General features: G+C 38.4%; 1 long non-coding RNA gene across 1 annotated transcript in view; it reads left to right on the top strand.

Annotated features, from left to right (window-relative positions):
- Positions 1 to 15416, top strand: part of LOC111524921 — a 33829-nt gene that overhangs the window by 17609 nt on the left and 804 nt on the right. The window lies entirely within an intron of this gene.

Here is a 15416-nt window from a genome sequence, read left to right as displayed (position 1 = left end):
TATTAGGTCTAACATTTAAGTCTCTAATCCATCTTGAATTAATCTTCATATAAGGAGTAAAGAAAGGATCCAGTTTCAGCTTTCTACTTCTGGCTAGCCAATTTTCCCAGCACCATTTATTAAATAGGGAATCCTTTCCCCATTTCTTGTTTCTCTCAGGTTTGTCAAAGATCAGATGGTTGTAGATGTGTGGCATTATTTCTGAAGGCTCCGTTCTGTTCCATTGGTCTATATCTCTGTTTTGGTACCAGTACCATGCTGCTTTGGTTACTGTAGCCTTGTAGTATAGTTTGAAGTCAGGTAGCGTGACGCCTCCGGCTTTGTCCTTTTGACTTAGGATTGTCTTGGCAATGTATATAGCTATTTTCTTTGTGGTTACCATGGGTGTTACATTTAACATCTTGAAGTTATAACACCCTAATTTAAATTTATGCCATATTAACTTCAATAACACCCAAAATTCCTCCTTTGTAGCTCACTCTCCACTCTTTTTAGTTGATATCACAAAATTACAACTTTATAGAGTGTGTGTCCAAAAGCACAAACTAATAATTTCTTTTAAAAATGAATTAATCTCCTAAATTATGTAGAAAACAAAATGTATTATAACCAAAATTATTGTAGTGTTAGCTTTTGTCATTTCCCATGTGTTTATTTTTATTGCAATCTTTATTTGTGCATGTGGCTTCCAACTACTGTCTAATGTTCTTTCATTTCAACCTAGAGGACTCCCTTGACCATTCTTTCAGGACAATTCTAGTACCTAAATTTTTGTTTATCTGAGAATGCCTTAGTTTCTCCCTCACTTTTGAAAGATAGTTTTGCTGCATATAGGATTCTTGTTGACCATTTATTTCTTTTAGCACTTTAAATAAATATATTAGCCCACTGATTCTGGCCTCCAAAGTTTCTTTCTTCTTTTTTGAACTCATAAGCTTTTATTATATATTCTTTTTTTTTTAAAAAATTATACCTCAAGTTCTAGGGTACATGTGCACAACATACAGGTTTGTTACGTATGTATACATGTGCTATGTTGGTGTGCTGCACCCATTAACTCGTCATTTACATTAGGTATAACTCTGAATGCTCTCTCTCCCCCCTCCCCCCACCCCATGACAGGCCCTGGTGTGTTCTTATTGTTCTCATTGTTCAATTCCCACCTATGAGTGAGAACATGCAGTGTTTGGTTTTCTGTCCTTGCAATAGTTTGCTCAGAATGATGGTTTCCAGCTTCATCCATGTCCCTACAAAGGACATGAACTCATCCTTTTTTATGGCTGCATAGTATTTATTCCACGGTGTATATGTGCCACATTTTCTTAATCCAGTCTATCATTGATGGGCATTTGGATTGGTTCCAAGTCTTTGCTATTGTGAATAGTGCTGCAATAAATTACGTGTGCTTGCGTCTTTACAGCAGCATGATTTACAATCCTTTAGGTATATACCCAGTAATGGGATGACTGGGTCAAATGGTATTTCTAATTCTAGATCCTTGAGGAATCACCACACATCTTCCACAATGGTTGAACTAGTTTACAGTCCTACCAGCAGTGTAAAAGTGTTCCTATTTCTCCACATCTCCAGCACCTGTTGTTTCCTGACTTTTTAATGATTGTCATTCTAACTGGTGTGAGATGGTATCTCATTGTGGTTTTGATTTGCATTTCTTTGATGGCCAGTGGTGATGAGAATTTTTCATGTGTCTGTTGGCTGCATAAATGTCTTCTTTTGAGAAGTGTCTGTTCATATCCTTTGCCCACTTTTTGATGGCATTGTTTGATTTTTTCCTGTAAATTTGTTTAAGTTCTTTGTAGATTCTGGATATTAGCCCTTTGTCAGGTGGATAGATTGCAAATATTTTCTCCCATTCTGTAGGTTGCCTGTTCACTCTGATGGTAGTTTCTTTTGCTGTGCAGAAGCTCTTTAGTTTAATTACATCCCATTTGTCAATTTTGGCTTTTGTTGCTGTTGCTTTTGGGGTTTTAGACATGAAGTCCTTGCCCATGCCTATGTCCTGAATGGTATTGCCTAGGTTTCCTTCTAGGGTTTTTATGGTTTTAGGTCTAACATTTAAGTCTCTAATCCATCTTAAATTAATTTTTGTGTACGGTGTAAGGAAGGGATCCAGTTTCAGCTTTCTACATATGGCCAGCCAGTTTTCTCAGCACCATTTATTAAATAGGGAATCCTTTCCCCATTTCTTGTTTTTGTCAGGTTTGTCAAAGATCGGATGGTTGTAGATGTGTGGTATTATTTCTGCTGGCCTCCAAAGTTTCTGATGAGAAATATGCTGATAATTGTATTGAAGATTTCTTGTATGTGATGAGTTGCTGTTCTCTCATTGCTTTCAAGATTCTCTCTTGGACTTTGTCTTTTAACAGTTTGATTATAATGTGTCTCAGGATGGGTCTCTGAGTTTAACCTACTTGGAGTTTTTTGAGCTTCTTGGATGCTTATATTCATGTATTTCCATCAAATTTGGGGAATTGTTAGCCATTATTTCTTCAACTATTCTTCCTACCCCTTTCTCTCTCTCTCTTCTCGTTCTGGGATCATAGAAAGTCTGAACATTGTAATTTCAGTTATTTTGCTTTTCAACTTCAGAATTTCCGTTTGGTTTCCTTTCACGTTTTGTATCTCTTTATTGATATTTCAATATGTTCAGATATTGTTTTCTTGAATTTCTCCATGTCTTCCTTTAGTTCTTTAAGCATCTTTAAGACAGATATTTTAAGCCATTTTCTAGTTGATTTGCCATTAGGTCTTTCTCAGGGATAGTTTCTGTTGGTTTATATATATTTTTCCTTTAAATGGGCTATATTTTCCTATTCCTTTACATATCTTGTGATTTTCTGTTGAAATCTGGATATTTGACTCTAATAATGTGATATCTCTGACAATCAGATTCTCCTCTTCCTCAGGGTTTGAGGTTTTTGTCTTTGATTGCTGTAGGCTGTCTCTGTGCTGAGAATCTGCCTTAAGTAGGAACTGAAGATCTTTTCAGAGCCTACATCTTTTTCTGGGCATTCATGGTGATTTTCTAATTTCCCCCATATATGTAGTTGCTTTCGAATGTCCTAGTCTTTAAGTCTGGCTCCCAAAAGAGGAAAAAGAGAAAAATGAAGGTGGGGAAAATGCACCAATCCTTTAAATCCCCTGGAAGTCACTTCAACCAAAGGGAGAGAGGCTTGCAACAATGGAGGGAGGTATATCAATAATGGTCACTGCCTCCCTGTTGCATCTCTGTGATCAGTGGCAACAATCAGCAATTGGAGCACAGGTCCCTGATATTTGGAGGACAGTGTCCTTTATTTTTATTTTTCTACCTTTTTTTTTGGAGAGGAGTCTTGCTCTGTCACCCAGGCTAGAGTGCAGTGGCGCCATCTCAGCTCACTGCAACCTACGCCTCTTGGATTCAAGTGATTCTTTTTTTATTTTTTTTTGAGACAGAGTCTCACTGTGTCACCCAGGCTAGAGTGCAGTGGTGCGATCTCAGCTCACTGCAAGCTCCGCCTTCTGGGTTCACGCCATTCTCCTACCTCAACCTCCTGAGTGGCTGGGATTACAGGTGCATGCCACCATGCCTGGCTAATTTTTTGTATTTTTAGTAGAGACAGTGTTTCATTGTGTTAGCCAGGATGGTCTCGATCTCCTGACCTCGTGATCCGCCTCCCTCGGCCTTCCAAAGTGCTGGGATTACAGGCGTGAGCCACCAGGATTCAAGTTATTCTTATGCCTCAGGCTCTCATGTAGCTGGGTTTACAGGTGTGCACTGCCACACCTGGCTACTTTTGTATTTTTAGTAGAGACGGGATTTCATTATGTTGGTCAGGCTGGTTTCGAACCCCTGACCTCAAGTGATCTGCCCTCCTCGGCCTCCCAAAGTGCTGGGATTACAGGCATGAGCCACTGTGCCCGGCAATTTTTCTACCTTTTTACCAAAGGGGAAATAGGGTCTTTTAAAAAATCTACCCTTGCTCCCAAAGCTATTTGCAAAGTTGCTCCAGGAACACATGCACAGCTGCCTGCCAGTGGAATGGGGGTGAAAGGAGGATGGGTAGCTATTGCTGAGCTAAGAGCTGAAACTGATGAGAATTAATTACAATTTACAATACAAGTTTTCCCCTGGAAGTTGCAAATCTTCCATAGACTACAGAGTTCCAAAATCATTACATCAGGCAGATTGCAGGAGTGTAATTATTGTCTGGGTGGGGAAACAGATTCCTGGTGCTTTCTGTTCAATCATCTTCCCAGCATCCTCTGTGGCCTAGTGTACATTTTAATTGTTATTATTTATTTATTTATTTATTTATTTATTTATTTATTTATTTTCTGAGACAGGGTTTCACTCTGTTGCCCATGCTGGAGTACAGTGGTGCAATCATGGCTCACTGCAGCCTCGACATCCCAGGCTCAAGAGATCCTCCCACCCTAGCCTCCTGAGTAGGTGGGACTACAGGCACATGTTACCATGCCCAGCTAATTTTTGTAGTTTTTGTAGAGATGGGGTTTCACCATGTTGCTCAGGCTGGTCTTGAACTCCTGACCTCAGGTATTCCACCCACTGTGGCCTCCCAAAGTGCGGGGATTACAGATGTGAGCCACCATACCTGGCCAAATCTCATCTTTTATGTTAACTTTAAGGTGAAACAAAATAATTCCTTAATTGTATGAATTAATCTTTAGAGGTTATACAGATAGATCCTTGTTCTTGCCTAAGTTCATAGGGCAGGCATATCTCAGGGCCAGAAATATGAGCTGGGGAGTTCAGGTAATTAGGTATGATTGCTAAGCCCATCCATGTTTACTCTGAGAGAAGTCAGCTGGTGTTTTGTTTGTAGGTCATTGTATAATATCTGTTCGGGAGGTTCTAGATTCTTTTTAAATGATTTGCTTCCTAATGGGCTCTTCAGTTTGAAGTACCGTGTATAATTTAGTTCTGTGTGTGATACAATCCCCAGGCCCCTCTTTAATAAAGATGTTTACTTATATTTCCTTCTCAAGTGCTTTGTTGCCCTTTAATCAGGTCATACTTGATCTAAAAAAATCAGGTCCTTTTACTTTCAGATGCTATTTTATACTCTAATCATGGTTGGGATACTTCAGAATATTAGAAGTAGCATGTCAGGTTCCAGCCACTTTTTCAAACTCTGGGGAACTCCAGCTTCACCTCTCAGTGTGTTAATTATATTTACAGGATAAAAAAATGATTTAATCTCATGAACTCAGTGTTTGGCTTTATGATAATCAACCATGGTGGTTTGCCCGGGACTGTCCAGGTTTTCATGCTGAAAATATCCTGTGTCCTGGGGAATCTGTCACTACTGAATAAACCTAGACAACTGGTCACCCTATTTGGCCTACAAATATTTCCTGCTTTTCTTTTTAAAAGCCACATAATTCTTCCAGATGTAAGGGTAACAGGTGACTGCTAATTTGCATGTTCTTGTTCTCGCTAAATTTCTTTTCTATTTATTTATTGGTTGGTTGGTTGGTTTATTTATTTATTTAGAGATGGAATCTCGCTCTTGTCACCCACGCTGGAGTGCAATGGCGTGATCTTGGCTCACTGCAGCCTCCGTCTCCCGGGTTCAAGCGATTCTCCTACCTCAGTCTCCTGAGTAGCTGGATTACAGGTGCCTGCCACCATGCTCAGCTATTTTTTTCTTTTCTTTTTTGTATTTTTAGTAGAGATGGGGCTTCACCATGTTGGCCAGGTTGGTCTTGAATTCCTGACCTCATGTGATCCACCCGCCTCGGCCTCCCAAAGTGCTGGGACTACAGGTGTGAGCCATTGCGCCTGGCTGCTACATTTCTTTTTATTTATTTTTTGAGACAGAATCTCACTCTATCATCCAGGCTGGAGTGCAGTGGTACTTTTTTGGCTCACTGCAACCTCTGCCTCCCAGGCTCAAGTGATTCGCCTGACTCAGCCTCCGGAGTAGCTGGGATCACAGGCGTGCGCCACCACACTCGGCTAATTTTTGTATTTTTAGTGGAGACAGGGTTTCACCATGTTGGCAAGGCTGGTCTTGAATTCCTGCTCTCAAGTGATCCACCCGCCTCGGCCTTCCAAAGTGCTGGGATTACAGACGTGAGCCACTGTGCTCAGCCTTAAATTTCTTAATATTCACAGACTGCTGGCAGTTTTGAGCAAGTAAGGAGTTGAGAGACGTCCTGTGCTATGACCATCTGAGTTTACAGATGAATAAAATTTCAGTTGCATAGGCAAGTTTTGGCCATCTTCCTTCCACTCTGGCTGCCATGGTACTAGATTTCTGCAATGTCTTCAAACATCTCCTTTCCACTAACTAAAAACAAACAATTATGTTGGAACATCAACCACAGTAACAGGAAAGAGTAGCATTTGGTTAGTTTTAAATTGTCCAATAATCTTTTTCTAATGCCTCCATTTGCGTCATAGGCATTTTAACTTCCCTTGTGTCTAAAGTTCAGTGTCTCTCATGGATTACTCATATTATCGGAGTGTGAAAATAAATATAGTCGGGTTAATTAGCATCAATTTTAATAAGATCCCAGAGTAATTTTACACAATGCTTCCTGGGAAGAAAGAAATTAAACTTGGTAACTGAGATGATGGGATCTAAAATAGAAGCTATGCATAAAAGAAAGAAAATAAACACAGAAAAGGGAAAAAGATATTGTGTGCATTATGTTTGATATATAGATAAAGTTTTCTTTTCAGAATCACACAATGGGCTTTTGTTATTTTGCCTCCAAAGGAAGTCAGTCTTGGTTCCCAAACAAGCAGACTGACCTTGTGGGCTTGTGGAGAATTCAAATACCCAGCTCCAATACTTGGTCATTCTGATTCAGTAGATCTGGAGTGGGACCTGGGAATCTCTATTTTTAATAAACCTTAAAAGTGATTCTAGTGTTCCTGGTTAATGGAATAATGTCTAGAAACAACTGAGTTAGGGAATTTGAAGAGGTTTTCCTATTTTTCACTTTGGAAAAAAATATTTTGTGGTCATTCTTGAGATTTTATTGAGATGACAGGTATCATTGTCTTTCCTCCAAAGGGGGGAAATTGAAGAAGGCAGAGTCATATTTTAATCTAAAAATATGGGAAAATGTGGACCTTTACTCTGCAGTTTCATCTTGAAGAGTAGATTGAGGTCCTGAAATAAGACTTGCTATAAAGTGCAAGGGTGAATTCCTCCAGAGGGCATGAGGGACTATGCAAAGCAATGTGTTCATTTTACGCGTGACTATAATGAAGCAACTGAGTGCAGGAGGCTCCTGGAGACTGCCCAGAGTTCATCATTTTTCAATTGTATTCTAATTTATGCTGTAGAGATTGTCCAACACTAATCAGGTGGAGAAGAGATGGTCAAAGTCTCTCTTGCTCATTATACATAATGGAAGTACCTCTTAGGTGTATGTTTACGTGGCCTTTTACACCTATCCATGTACTCTGAAAAATCCTCTGGGAAACCGACACAAGACCCCAGATACTTCATTAACAGAGTGCATTCCCCAGCCCTGTCTCTTAACGGTATAGCAGAAGATGTGCTTGGCAATTTAATTGGATGGCTGTAAAGCTGGAATCCTGACCACTAGTGGTCACTGAAGATCCCAGGAGACTTTCCTTATGGCAGGTAGAGAGTCCTGGACAAATTCCAACTCTGATAATTAAATTACATTCTGCCCAGCTTCCCTGTACACTTTCAACTGGACTCTGTTCCCTTTCCATCCTTAATTGCGGAGGACATACACTTTAACAGAGAACCACTAGTTTCTAAAGATGCCTACAATATAATAACAATGTCCCATAAGTTATGGAGTGAGATTCACTGGTTAGTGATCTAGCGGCACATTTTAAAGTGGCACATTATGTACAAAGGGAAAATTACTGAATTGGTATCCAAAGAGACATGGATCACTCCTGAAAAATTAAGTCTGTTAAACATTTCAGTATATATTAAAAATGCATGTTCTATTAGCTTTTAGAAGCCATTTTTTCCTGTTTCTTTATGGGAGATGTCTTTCTATAACCAAAGTAATTAGTAGCTATATCTTATTAGCAGAATAAAACCAATGTTTTTTTTTTAAAAAAAGCAAACAAAGCAAAAAGCCCAGCTGAGCTAAGTCAATAGAATAGAGGTAGAGGTGAGAACAGTGAGACATACTGGGAATCAATTTGAAGACTTGAAATTTGTTGATGTGGAATTTGACCTAATGTGTGTCTTCATAATAAACAATTAGTCTGGTTTTACTCTTCTACTATGTTTTTCCAAAATGGTTAAGTTTAGAGGGCAATCTGCTTTCTCTTAACAGTTAAATTTTGTTATTTTTACAAATTGCTTTACTAAAACATATTTTTTTAAACAAGTGAGAATTTAGTAAACTGCAAATTTACTGAGAACAGAGTGCTGTTATGTAAGGTGAACAAACTTGAAATTATTATCCAGCAGGTTGTCTGTTTCTTTGAAATAGAATTCTAAAATATTTTAAATATATGAATAAAATATTATTTTCTCATCGTAGTTTCCATTTAAAAAGTTTCCATTTAAAAAGTATTTAATATACATTCTTTTTATCTTATTTTTATTTTATTTTTTGTTTTTTTGAGACAGAGTTTCGCTCTTGTTGCCCAGGCTGGAGTGCAGTGGCAGGATCTCGGCTCACTGCAACCTCCGCCTCCCAGGTTCAAGCGATTTTCCTGCCTCAGCCTCCTGAGTAGCTGGGATTACAGGCATGTGCCACCACGCTTGGCTAATTTTTGTAGTTTTAGTAGAGATGGGGTTTCACCACATTGGTCAGGCTGGTTTCGAATTCCTGACTTCATGTGATACACTGCCTCGGCCTCCCAAAGTCCTGGGATTACAGGTGTGAGCCACTGAGCCCGGCCTATTTAACATACATTCTATTAATAAACCAAATGAGCCCATTATTTGGTATCCCGATTAACTCATATATATTCAGGAAAGCAAAACATACTTTGTAGCTTATGTGGTTTGTCAACACGTTTGAGAATAAGTCCAGTTTGAGATTGTTTTTGTTTGCTTTTATTATTATTGTTAAACTAACTTTCTGTTTCAAGTAATATACCTAGCTTAGAATTTCCTACCTTTAATACAAAAGGAGTCAACACATAGCTCCTGCACACCTACACCCACACAATGCTTAAATTTTGGAATTCTGTAATCATTTTCTGTGCACCTTCATTCTAAGCCACACTAAATATTCCTTTACTTCAATTAGATTAAGGAGAAAAAATAGAGATCAGAAGGCGGACAACAGCTGGTTTTCATTGTAAGGAAGCTGGTTAATTACCTGAGTTAATGTGAGGAATGTATTTGAGTGTGTATTAAGAATGCCTGTAGGCTGGGCATGGTGGCTCACGCCTGTAATCCTAGCACTTTGGGAGGCCGAGGTGGGGGGATCACCTGAGGTCGAGTTCGAGACCAGCCTGACCAACATAGAGAAACCCCATCTCTACAAAAAATACAAAATTAGCTGGGCTTGGTGGTGCATGCCTGTAATCCCAGCTACTCAGGAGGCTGAGGCAGGAGAATGGCTTGAACCTGGGAGGCAGAGGTTGCGGTGAGCCAAGATCACACCATTGTACACCAGCCTGGGCAACAAGAGCGAAACTGCATCTCGAAAAAAAAAAAAAAAAAAAAAGAATGCTTGTAAAAATTATTTATTTATTTATTTGTTTCTTTATTTTTGAGACAGGGTCTCACTGTATTGTCCAGGCTTGAGTACAGTGGTGTAACCATGGCTCACTAAAGCCTCAACCTCTTGGGCCCAAGTCATCCTTTCACCTCAGCCCTCCAAGCAGCTGGGCCTACAGATGTGCACCACCACGAGTGGCTAATTTCTTTTTTATCTTTAATTTAGGGAAAGAGTTTTGCTATGTTGTGCAGGCTGATCTTGAAATCCTGGGCTCAAGCAATCCTCCTGCCTTAGCCTCCTAAAGTGCTGGGATGACAGGTGTGAGCCACCATATCCCACCAAAAATGTTTTAAATATAAACATAGTCCTGTAATGAAAAGAGGTGGAAGTTTATCTCAGAAAGTCTCTGAAAACAGGAAAAATTATCAGAAATATAGATGGTTTGTGAATGATTCTGTCCTGTGCTTGAAATAAAGTAAATATAGGTAGAGATTGTAGGTTTGTTTTAATGGTAAATTTTAAAATTCTGAAAGAAAGAAGAAAAGAAACAATGCATCAGATTGTGCTATTTTTTATAGAGGTTTAAAATGACCTAGTGAAACATGTGGCTGATTGAAACATGTTCATCTCCCTTTCCTCTAGATACTTCTCTAAAATGAAAGTAAAGAATAAAAACTCTTTATAGTCACAATGTCAAAGAGAAGGAAATAAAAGCCATTATCTTTTGGGAGAATTTCCACATTATCAATCTGGCATAATGATTTATCCTTCTAAGGGTGAACTGCTGACCCTTCCAAGATGGAAGGTGTTCTGTCTCTCTCTCTCTCTCTATATATATATATATATAGTCATTTATATTGTAGTTCAAGACATTTTATAATTTCCATTGTGATTTCTTCTTTGACCTATGCAAAATTCAGAAGTTTATGTCTTAGTTTTTAAATACATTTTCTTTTTTTTTTTTGAGATGGAGTTTCACTCTTGTTGCCTAGGCTGGAGTGCAGTGGTGCTATCTCGGCTCACCGCAACCTTCACTTCCCGGGTTCAAGTGATTCTCCTGCATCAGCCTCCCGAGTAGCTGGGGTTACAGGTGTGTTTCACCATGCCTGGCTAATTTTGTATTTTTCGTAGAGATGGGGTTTCTCTATGTTGGTCAGGCTGGTCTCGAACTCCCGACCTCAGGTGATCCGCCCACCTAGACCTCCCACAGTGCTGGGATTACAGGCATGAGCCACCACGCCCGGTCTTTTAAATACATTTTCTAGTTATCTTTTTCTTATTGCTTTTTACCTTAACTGCATTTGGATATCATATACTCTATTTCTATTTTTTAGTGGTTTTCCTGGAAATTCCAACATAAGTATTTATCAAAGCCTAAAATAAATCAATACCTTTATCCTTTTTTTGGATAATACAAGGTCCTGGGGATACCTTAACCTCATATACCTCACTTTCGTCTTACACGATATTTTTGGCATGAATTGATGAACCATAGGGTATTACTATTGCTATATTATACAGATAATGTTTATTTAGGTTTATGTACTTATCACTTTATTTTGCTCTTTATTTTTTTCTGTCCTCTTTAGCATTCTGTCTGGGAATACTTTCCCTTTGCCTTAAATATACCCTTTAGAATTTCCTTTACTTGAAGGTCTATTTGTAGTAAAAGGCTGCTATATTTGCTTTTCTGGAAATATCTTTATTTGCCTTTATCTTTGAAAGATTACTTGATGTAAAATTCTAGTTGTTAAATATTTTAGCATATTAAGGATAGTATTTAATATATTCTGATTTCGTCTTCATTTAAAGAAGTCATTGTTACTTTATATTCACACTCTGTAACTGCACAGGACTTCAGAGGAGGGAGATATGGGAAAGTTTTATAGCATAATTTGGATTTTATTTGTTACAGGGAAATAGAGCAGATATGGTTGGGAGAGCAGACAGTGACTTTCAGGGAGATGGAATGATTTGTACAAAATAAGAGTGGGGCACAGAGGACTGTTAGGACTGTAAAACCATTCTATCTGCTACTGTAATAGTGGGTACATGTCATTATGCATTTGTCTAAACCCATAGAAAGCACAACATCAAAAGTGAACTCCACTGTAAACTATGGAATCTGGGCGATACTGATGTGTCAATGTAGGTTCACCAAGTGTAAAAAATGTACCACTGTGGTATGGGTTGCTCATAGTGGAAAGGCTGCTATCATGTGTTGGGGCAGGGGGTATATGGGAGTCCCCTGTACTTTCGACTTTGCTGTGAAAATAAAGTTGCCCTAAAACATAGTCTATTAAGAAATGTATCCCAGTGTTTTCTGGCTTCCAGTGTTGCTGTTGAGAAGTTAACGGTCAGTCTATCACTCATTTGTAGTTAATCTCCTTTTTATCTATGAGTGCACTTATGCTTTTTTATTGTTGTAGTTGGAGGTTTTACAGTTTCTTTTTCCTTTTTTTTAAGTGTTGGGGTTTTTCTCTATTGTTCAGGCTGGAGTGCAGTGGCACAGTAATGGCTCACTGCAGCCTCAAACTCCTAGGCTCAAGTGATCCTCCCACTTCAGCCTCCCAAGTCAATGGGACTACAGTGTGTGCCACCATGCTCACCTGGCTAAGTTTAATTTTTTTTTTTTTTTTTGAGAAATAGAGTCTTGCTATGTTACCCAGGCTGCACAGTTTCATCATGATGTGTATTGGTTTGAATTTTTAAAAATTTATCCTATTTAGGATTCATTTGGCTTGAATATGGCTTGAAATCTTTCATTAGTACTGGGAAGCTGTTACTTGGATATTGCTTCTACATCTTTCTCTTTTTTCTCCTTATGAAACTTCAATTAAATCAATAAAGTGAGACAAGCTCACTTGATTCTCCATGTCTCTCAAATGCTGTAGTATGTTTAGTCTGTCTTTATATTGTGCATTTCTTGATTGTTACTTCTGATGAATTCTCTCTTCAGTCGTGTCTAATCTGCTATTAAATTGGTTTGTTGAGTTTTCCATTTTATTTTTTATTTTTAGAAGTTGTTTGTTTCTTTCAAATTTTTGTTATGTCACTTTGTGTGTTTTCCTCTTTCCTGAAGATATTTGCAAGCTTGTTTTTTATGTTTTTAAACATATTGAATTTTTTTATCTCTGTGTCTGATAATATTGGAAGGTTTTGAACTTGGTTCTTATGCTTGTGGTTTCTACTGTTTCCCTCTCATGGACCTTTTTTTTTCTTGTGTCCTTTTATTGTGGATTGTTTATATTAAAAGTACGAATATAAATTGAGGTGTAAAATTAAGGTGCCACCTCCAGAGAAGTTTTACATTGCTTCTGTCAGGCAGCAGCAAGTACCAGTCTGGGATCACCTTAACCATGTTCATGGCTCCAGGTTTCTTGTTCCACTTGGGTGATAATGCTTCACTGTTTTCTGAAGTTACAGACCTTTGAAACTCCAGCTTACTGAGGAGCGCTTTTCCTAGTAGACTCTCCACACTGTGTGAGCCTTGGGCTTTGATTTTATTCTCCTGGGCTGCCAGATGCCATCAGGCTTCTGTGCTGGCTTTTCCCTCCAAGTCCCTATTTTTCCTTCAGTTTTGGCCTGGTAATCGCTTCATATCTTGGGATCTTTTGGATGCTTTAAAAAATATTGACAAATGGCCGGATGCGGTGGCTTATGTCTGTAATCCCAGCACTTTGGGATGCTGAGGCGGGAGGATCACCTGAGGTCAGGAGTTCGAGACCAGCCTGGTCAACATGGTGAAATCCTGTCTCTAGTAAAAATACAAAAATTAGCCAGGTGTGGTGGCGGGTGCCTGTAATCCCAGCTACTCAGGAGGCTGAGGCAGGAGAACTGCTTGAACCTGGGAGGCAGAGGTTGCAGTGAGCCGAGATCACACCACTATACTCCAGCCTGGGTGACAAGAGAGACTCTGTCTCAAAAAAAAAAAAAAAAAAAAAAAAAAAAAAAAAAAAAAAATTGCTCTGACAATTTTAGTCACCTTCAGTGAGAGGGTGATCTTAACAACCTTTTTAGCTATTGTTGGATGCCAGAAAGATCTCAGCAAAATCTGGGAATCAGAAAGTAGTTGAAGTAGAGATGACTGATACAGCTATGTGGTAGAATTCTACCACTGAGCATTTTCAGAAGAAGACTACAGAATTATAAAAATTTGATTTGACCCCACAGAACTTTATGAAACTTCAGGTTCAGAGATACCAGGTTTTTTTTTTTTTTAAAGAAAGAGTAGAGATGAGATATAGGAACTAAAACAGACTGATTGTATGACACTAACAGTAGGTGCCTACCCTTGGGTGGCAGATAGGAGGTTTCTACTCTGAAGAAATCGAACTGTCTCAGGCTTCCACATGCTGGCCGTAGAGTTTCTCCCAGACTCTCCCCGCTGGGCATCTCCTTGCATACCCACCACAAAGTGAAATCTATTCATTAAAACACTGTTCATGTACACAGGACTTTCAATCATTTTATGTGTGTGTCTGCCTTATGTCAATATGAACAGGTGGCTAAGAAACAGTAAAGAAGTGTAGACAATTTTCTTAAGAGACAGAAATAAACAAACACATAAATGTGGAGGAATCAGGGATAGCACAGAGAATCTTAAAAGGTAAAACAAAACTCTCTTATCTCTTAGAGAGAGGAGAAGGCTGTTATGCCTGTAAAACAAGAACAAGATAAAATGAAAAGATAAAAGAGAACAAGAAAGATCTCTTGAAAAGCAAAAATACAATGCCTGCAAAAAGCAACAGAGGTCTTTAGATGGTATAATGAAAAGTTTTAAGATATGGAAAATAGGAGAGAAGATAAGAGACTTAAAGAAGCAGACAACTAAAAGGTGTTCTAGGAAGAGATAAAGCAAATGGAGAGGAGGACTTTATAAAACAATATAAGAGCTAACTATGGCAGATTTCTAGATCAAAAGGGCACCTTGAATGCGTATAAAATGAATGAGAAAGGCATATAATAATCATTACATTGCAATATGCTAGGGGAAAAGAGAGAAAGTTTCCAAAGAGAAAATATAGATTACTTTCAATGAAGAAAAACTCAGCATTGTCATTGGATTTCTCAAAGCAACATTGATTGTTGGGAGACAATCAAGGAATCACCCCAAAATTTGAAAAAAAAATGAATTAAAACCCATGTAATTGGTAAATTACCTAAATATGATTATAGGGATAAGAATGGGAAGCTGAGTATTTGTAGGGCAGGGGAGTTTTTATTAGAAGACTTTTATTTAATATTTTACCTGAAGTATATACTAATTTGAAAAAAAATTAACAACAGTAAAATAAGTAAGTGTAATAAAAAGGGCTTCGCAATACAGACGTTTTTGGAACAGTGTGAAACGGTATTCTTCCTCATTCTGTCCTGTCTTATTTACTGCTGTGGTCTGTGAACAAGGAGAATGATCTAGTTCACTGTTTGAGAACTTTTTTTTATTTGCACCAAAACATTCTATACATCTAAAACTTGATATAACTTTTGGATATTCTATCTGAGGTGGTTTTAACTGGTGTTTAAAAATTTGCTAATTTTGAGATATTCCACTTTGAGTATCTAATTTGATGCTTACTTCTGGCAGTCACTGAACTCTTAACAGTTGAAGCTGCTGTTGGCTCACTAGGATTTTAATTAGGCAGCTGAATCCCATATGTTTATGTGCACTGCTTTAATTTCTCTAGCATGCTTATTTGGGTGGTTGTGGCACTTTAGCACCCTACCTTCACAGGGGACATACAGACAGTTTGATAAGTTGGTAT

This window comes from Piliocolobus tephrosceles, chromosome 3 (genome assembly GCF_002776525.5).
Source record: "Piliocolobus tephrosceles isolate RC106 chromosome 3, ASM277652v3, whole genome shotgun sequence".
NCBI lineage: Eukaryota > Metazoa > Chordata > Mammalia > Primates > Cercopithecidae > Piliocolobus > Piliocolobus tephrosceles.
Note: the sequence above shows the minus strand (reverse complement) of the source record. Positions and strands in the feature narration are given on the sequence as shown.